We start from the raw sequence: 7,086 nt of genomic DNA, 5'->3' as shown, positions 1-7,086 counted from the left end.
CCACCAACCAGTCCTTGAGCCATGGCTTCTAAACCCTTCTCTACATCAGTTGTACTTCCCAGAACAGTCTCTCTGTTTTGTCTCTCTTCCAAAACCTATGACTCCTTGACTATACTCTATCCCTTTAGTGTCACTCTTCTGTCAGCAGTATTTGGTGCCCTTCCCACCCTAATTACATCTGCAGATTTAGTGAGTATTCCAGCCCCATGATGTCCATATCAGAAATAAACATGCTGAACACGACTAAACCTGCTTACTGTCACTGGAGACTTTTCTGATCTGTCTTTTACCCCACCCCCTCCCCCTGGGGTCTGGGTGCCTATTAGTCACTGACTGACATTCCATATGTTACTGGCATCCAGCCCATACTCCATTGTGACCACAAGCTTTTCCAGAGACATCCCATCAAATGTTTGATGAAGTCACCCTTTGCCCTAACTACCTGACTGAACTCACAGGTAATCCTGATACAGATGGGACCCATCAGATGCCCAGCTGTCACCTCCTCTTTCTAGAGGTTCACAAAGCCCTCCACTGATGTGTTTGCTTCTGGAGATGCAGCAGCCTGTGCAGTTTATGATCGCTTTTTTCACTCAAAAAAGGAAATGACTCAAAGACTATTTCTTTTACTACTACATTTATTTATTTATAGTGTTTATGTATGCATATGTGCATACATACATGCACATACCACAGCATACTTGTGGAGGACAGAGGACAACTTGTGAGAATTGCTTCTCTCCTTCATATGAGTCCCTGGGCTCAAACTCTAGTAACCTGGTTCGGTGGCAAGTTCCTTTACCTGCTGAGCCCAAGGGCTGTTTGTCTTCTGCTCCTCTCAGCTGCGTCTGTGGTTTCTCTTCTCCCCAGACCAGTGGTGCATAGGGAAGGGGACCAGTCTGTCTCCTCATCCCTCTGTTCAACTCTCAGTTTCTCTCTCGTCTGTCTCTCCTGCTGCTTCCGCTGTGTGCCAGTCTTTGGCCTGTTTGTTAAGTGGGAGTTAATGGAGTTTCAGAGTGAGGCTATGAGGAAAGTAGCTTTCTCTCCCCCAAAACTGCAGAAGACAGTAGAGCCCCTCTGGCTAGCCATGGTAGGGGGCAGCGAGGAAAAGTTTCTGGGTGATGTCCAGGAAATTGAATTACTCTGGTTCGCCATTTCCCCAGCCTAGAACAGGAACCCTGAATGGTAAGAAAGGAAATGCTGGGTACCCTTTCTACAGAATTGTCTGTTCTCAACTCACGTTGAGAAACTCAACTGCCTTGCTGGGGCCTGAAGCATCTACGCACATGGAAAGGAAGGGAAAAAAGAAGTCTTTCTGTCTTTGAGTCATCAGACCTTTGGTGACACTTTGAGGTGGGATGGAGGAGCAGGGCTAGTTTCCTTTAAATTTTCAAACATTTATGAAAGAAATTTGAATCCCTGTTTTAAATCTTAGCATCCCTGTTTGCCTGCTATATGACCATAGGCAAATTATTTCAACTCTGAGCCTGTTTTCTCTTTGGGTCATGAATTATTCAGGCACAGTATGAGACTATGTACCCCGCAAATGTTAGCCCCTGCTCTTACTCTTCCAGAAGACCCAGACTGTCTGTAAAGTAGGAAAAACCATACCTGTCTTGCTTTCTTCACTGAATTGCTAAGGATTAAACCCATGGGTGTAGCCAGTAGAAAATGCAGCATGGAAACACATGCCTTATAACTACTCTTGGCTACAGGTTATATTTATATATACACACACGCACGCGCGCACACACACACACACACACACACACACACGTCTATAAGAGTTTGTATTGTGTGTGCATTGCAGTGGTCATCATGTGGTGAATAGAGGGCACTCCAGATAAGGCCTCTCTTGGACTTTCTTGTTCCCCTCACTTTTCCTCCTTTGTCACTCTCAAGTCTCAGACTCCTGCCTCTGTCTGGCTTCAGGAATTAAGGAGACTGATTGTGACAACTGATATGTAGCAGGCCACAGCCAGAAAAGGGAATAAGGAGAACAAGAGGATATTCCTGGACACTGGCCTTGAAGAATGTAGGATCTTGGTAATCAGGAAGACAAGGAGCAAGACTCTGGGCTGAAGGAACTGTACAGACACCATGTCAGAATGTGGCAGGGAAGGCACACAGCTGTTGCGCCATATTTCTGAAGGCTTCCTTAATAGGGAGTTCACTACCAGAAGTTCTAGTCTATGTGGGCACCTCTAGTCATGGAAGACATCTCTAATAGTCACCAAAACTGCTCAGTGGAGGTAGTAAAGAGACTGCCAACATTATGAAAGTCAGGACCAAGGGAGCAAGGGGCAGAGGTAAATGTGAAAAAGAAGAGTAGATGAGAAAACCTTTACAGAGGTCACTTTCATCCTTTGTTCAACCATATTCAAACTTTCTGGCTTACTCAGTTCTCATAAAGTCCATAGAGGTAGGCAGTAATACAGCAGCCAGCCAGCAGGCGGTACTTCCCACAAACCTGCTCCAGATTGGTGGGTGGGGGGTGGGGGGTGGTCTCCTCTTTCCACCTACAGGATAATAACATCTATGAAGATGAGTCAAGACCAGCCTAGGGGCTCTTGCTTACAGGAACAAGGGGTATATCACACACTTGCCATCAGAAAAGCTCTTCTAGCAAACTGAGCAGCTATGTTCAGTCAGCCTCAAAATATAGCTCCTGAGAAGACAGTTTTTCCTGGCAAATAAGTGCATCTGTGCTGGGCCCTCTGCTGGTGTATAGCAAAGTGGAGACAGTGTATACTATAGCCTTTAATGAGAGGGATCTCTGCAGGAAGACAGGCAGAAGGCTATGGCAGCATAGATGATGGTACCCACCTTTTACTGAATACTACCCCATCCTAAAACAGCCTGTGAGGGCAGTCAGGAAGCCTTTCTGGAGAAGACAGATTCACCTTAAAAGATGGAGTTAGTGGATCCAGGGAGCACCCTATTCCAGATGCAGTAGAGGGACATACTTGGGAGTTGGAAGAGCTCATATGAGGGTCTTTCCCATTCGGAGTGTGTGTGATCATGTCAAATCAAAGGTGGATGCTAGAGCAGAGAAGAGCTGCTCCTTAGGCGCCAGTGAGCCAGGCCTCTCTCACCAACCCCCCTTTCACTATCTTCACCTGGGTGAAGAGATCTCAGCCAGCCACAGCTGCACCAACCAGCACCATGCACAACCAACCACCCTACCCTACTTTCCGGGCCCCATCCCTATTGACAGATCCCCCAGAATCTGAAGGAATTCAAGACAAATGGTTAAGAGGATGGAGTTAATAAAATTTGAAAAATTGAGGCCTGTCACTCCACTAAACTTTTTTCAATACCACTGACAGAAACATATTTCCCCAATGAGTGACCTTCCACAGCTGTAGCGGGCAGGCGCAGCCGCGCTGCCAGGAAGCTGGACTGCTATTTATCAAATATTATAAGCTGGGACAACTAATCTAGAGCAGGAGAGGAAGGAGGGGTCCTGCACCACACTGCCTAGGGTGCTCCAGGTGTTTGCCCCAGCCCCAGACAGCCAGTGGGAGGTGACGGATGGCCTGCGATTAGCGTTTCCACCTCCTCCCAGCCCTCTCACTTGCTCCCAGAGGCCTGACCCTCTAGACCAGCTGCTTGGCCTGGAGGGGCCCTGGTGGGAGGCAAGGGGAGGTCAGGCCAGGGCACGGGCCATCCTGATGCTCCCAGAGAGGGCAGCCGGGTGAGGCCCAGCATGGTTATTTATTGGAGTGTAATGGTTTGTGGCCGTTGGTCGTGAAGGTGAAATCGATCAGTGGTAGAAGTCAGGTTCTATCAATTATTAGAGCAATTAGTCAAGTCAGAGGGGAGGGTATGAAGCGGGGGGAGTAATATTGGATGGACATTATCCAGGTGCCCCCGCCTCAGCCTTCCTAAAGTGAGGGCACATGTGCCCTAAGGCTCAAGAACCTTGGAGAACCCAACTGGTTTCTCCTGGTAAGTAGCCTGACCCAGGAGTCTTCTGAACTGGAGTTGAGGCCCAGCACTGTAAAGAGAGCCCCTATGCTGGCTGGCCCAGGTGCAGAGATGTCCTACCTGTCCCCACCCCATGCTTTATGAGAAGTGACATGAATCCTGCTAGAAATTACTCAATGGCCAATGTTTATGGCACACATTTTTCATTCTGTAAGCAAATATAGATCACTGACAGCACTTGTTTGGAACAGCTAATCTCACCCTCTCTTCTGTCTTCCACTGCCTCCTTCTCACCTTCCCCCCCCCCCCCAGCCCTCTACCCCCACACTCATTCCTCTTCACCTTTCTCTAGTTCTTCCCCCTCCTGGAGATCTCCGAATCCCCATTGCACAGAGCACAGAGTATTCAGCAGCAGCAGAACTCCCCCCGCCCCAGCATCGAGAGAAAAGAGAGTCTTCTCCATTACTCCCTTGAGGCTCCTGCCAAAGTTGTGCTATAGGGATGAGAGGAATACTGTCTGGCAGTGGCTCCTCAGACCTTGCCAATCCCATTCAGTACCTAGCACCCAGAAAGCAGGGCCATGCTAAGATAATAAACCCCACATGCTTTGATCCTTCCTGAGTTCTGTGGTTCTTGTCTGTCTGCCTGTGCTGTCATGTGCTCATGTCCCCATAGCTCTTGGAGAACTGAATTTATGCTAGACTCAAACTCAAAGGAGACCTGCTTCTTAAAAACAGGAAAAGGTGTCTGCAAAGACTGGTCACAGGGTTGAAGTGAGGATTTGAGAAGAGGTCTTAAAAAACTTAAAGGAATCAATGGCCAAATTACCAGTTATCACAGAACAGTAAGGAGGGATTAAATCAACAACAAAGAAAAAAAAAAAAAAAACAGATTCCCAGCACTCGGGATAACAAGGTTCAAACAAGTTCAAAGGTAGGGTGGGCTATGTGATAAGTTTAAGGTTAGCTGTCTCTAAAGCCAAAAACAAGATAAGCATTGGGGGAAAGGGCTAGAAGAGAGCTTATCACTAGGTAGCTTACAGCCACGCAACATCAGCTTCTATGTCTCTGACCTCTGTTGGCAGCTCCTCCCCCACACACACATAATTAAAGTAAATCTTGATGGGGTTTATAAGAAAGAAACTGCCCATTGGCCTTGCCAGTCCCCATTCTGCACCCAGCTGCTGCTGTGCTACTGCTGTGTCCAGTGAGTGTCAACTGATCTAAAAGAAAGAATGAGGCTCAACAGCAATGATGGTAAACACTCACATACTCACTCCACTGGGCTTTTCGGGAGAGGGCAACCTTACTGGTTGGTGCTCAGTAGACACCAGTGCTGAGGAAGGAAGATTCCCTTCTTGCACTTTGCTGAGACACTCCCCCCACTGAAGGGATTTCAGCAGTGATGCACCATTGCCACTCTGTTGAGGGTGTGGAGAACTGAAGTTAGGAAAGCCAGGGCCAGGGTGAACTCCTGGTTCAAAACAATAGGCCTACTGCTAATAGTTGCACTTGAGTCCAGTTTCCATGTCTGTACGTTAGAGATTTTGATTCCCCAGGGTTGAAATGTTAAATGGAAAAACAAAAACATGCTAAGCCAAGAACAAATGCATTGATCAGTAGGCTCTCGTTGTTGTCACTCCAGGGCATCTACTAAAGACATGAAGCATTCAGACCAGAGTTGGGCAAAGTGGTGTACACATCTAGTCCCAGTAGTGTGAAGCAGAAATGGTGGGGCCTAGGTATTCAAGGCCATTTGGATAGAGAGCAACTGGGTATGGCTACTTAGTGGCCCATACCTGTTAAGTACCCAGAGAACTGTATGAGGAACATCTCACGTTCAAGATCAACCCGAGCTATATAGCAAGACAGTGTCTCAGAAAAACGGAAGGCAAACACAAATACAACAGAGACATGTACTGTTTATGAAATAGATAAGAAAGCATAGCATACAGCCATGCTAACACAGGAAGGAACTTTGGAAATATTGTGCCATGAAAGAAGCCACATGCAATGGCCACACATAACACAATTCCAGTAATATGAAATACCCACAAAGTCTGACATTGGGGGAGGGGCGGTTGGGCTTTTGTTTTGTTCATTTTGTTGGTTTCGTTTTGTTTGGGGGGGGAGTTGTTTTGGTATGGGGGTCTCTTCATGGAAGGGGGTATAAATTCGATATTAGTAATACTTATACAACCTGAGATTAAACATCAAATGGTTTGCTTTAAAACAATGGATTTGGGGGTGGGGAGATGGCTCACCAATTAAGAGCATTGGCTGCTTTTCTAGAGTACCTAAGTTTGATTCCCAGCACCCTGTTGTGGCTTACACCTCCAGTTACACCCTCTCCTAGCCTCTTCGTGTACCAGGCACCAGGAGTTTAGGGGCCTGGGAATGTAGTTCAGTAGTAGAGCACTTGCCTAGAAAGTATGAGGCCCTACTCCCAGCACTTGTTAAAAAGGAGCAGTAATTTTATATGAATTCTATATTAATAAACTATTATATTCTATGATAGATCCTAACCAAAAACAAAGTCATGTATAATGGGAGGGGCAGAAGTTGTTGTTGAAATTGTTTTGTTTTTGTTGAGACAGTATCTCAGTAGCCTTGGCTCCTCTGTATCTTCTGTCTCAGCCACCCAAGTGCTGGCATTAGAGGTATACACCACCACACCTGACTTAGTTTTTCTTAAGTTTTCTGTGCCCTACCTCCTTCTCCCAAACATATAAGGGCTTACTGAATGTTTACTATTATTGCTAAGTTATGAATCTAAGGAAGCAGAACTTCAGTGGGGAGTTTTAGAATGTGAGATAAATGTTCCCAGAGGCAGATTTGGGAAAAGTGACTTTTTTCCTGTGCACAGTGATCGGTGCCCACACTGAGTGGGTTCCCATAATGCTCTGATGGCACTGATTAGTCTAAACTCCCCTTACCTTATGTACCTTTCTCTGGTAAGAAAGGAAATGCTGAGTACTTATCACCTCAGCTGCAATTGACATTGGAAGGCGTGCCTGTGAGTAGGGTTTTCAAGGTAGCTGGCACTGGTTAGGGTTAGGGTTGGAAAGAGAGTTGCCCAGAGATGGACTGTGGGAAAGAGAGTCATTCCAAGCCTTGCCAAGTACATGCCATACACTGGCTGGTCTGTGCCAGCATT

The sequence above is a fragment of the Micromys minutus genome (genome assembly GCF_963924665.1).
Source record: "Micromys minutus genome assembly, chromosome: 2".
Lineage (NCBI taxonomy): Eukaryota > Metazoa > Chordata > Mammalia > Rodentia > Muridae > Micromys > Micromys minutus.
The sequence above is the reverse complement of the archived record's forward strand: the minus strand, read 5'-3'. Positions refer to the sequence as shown.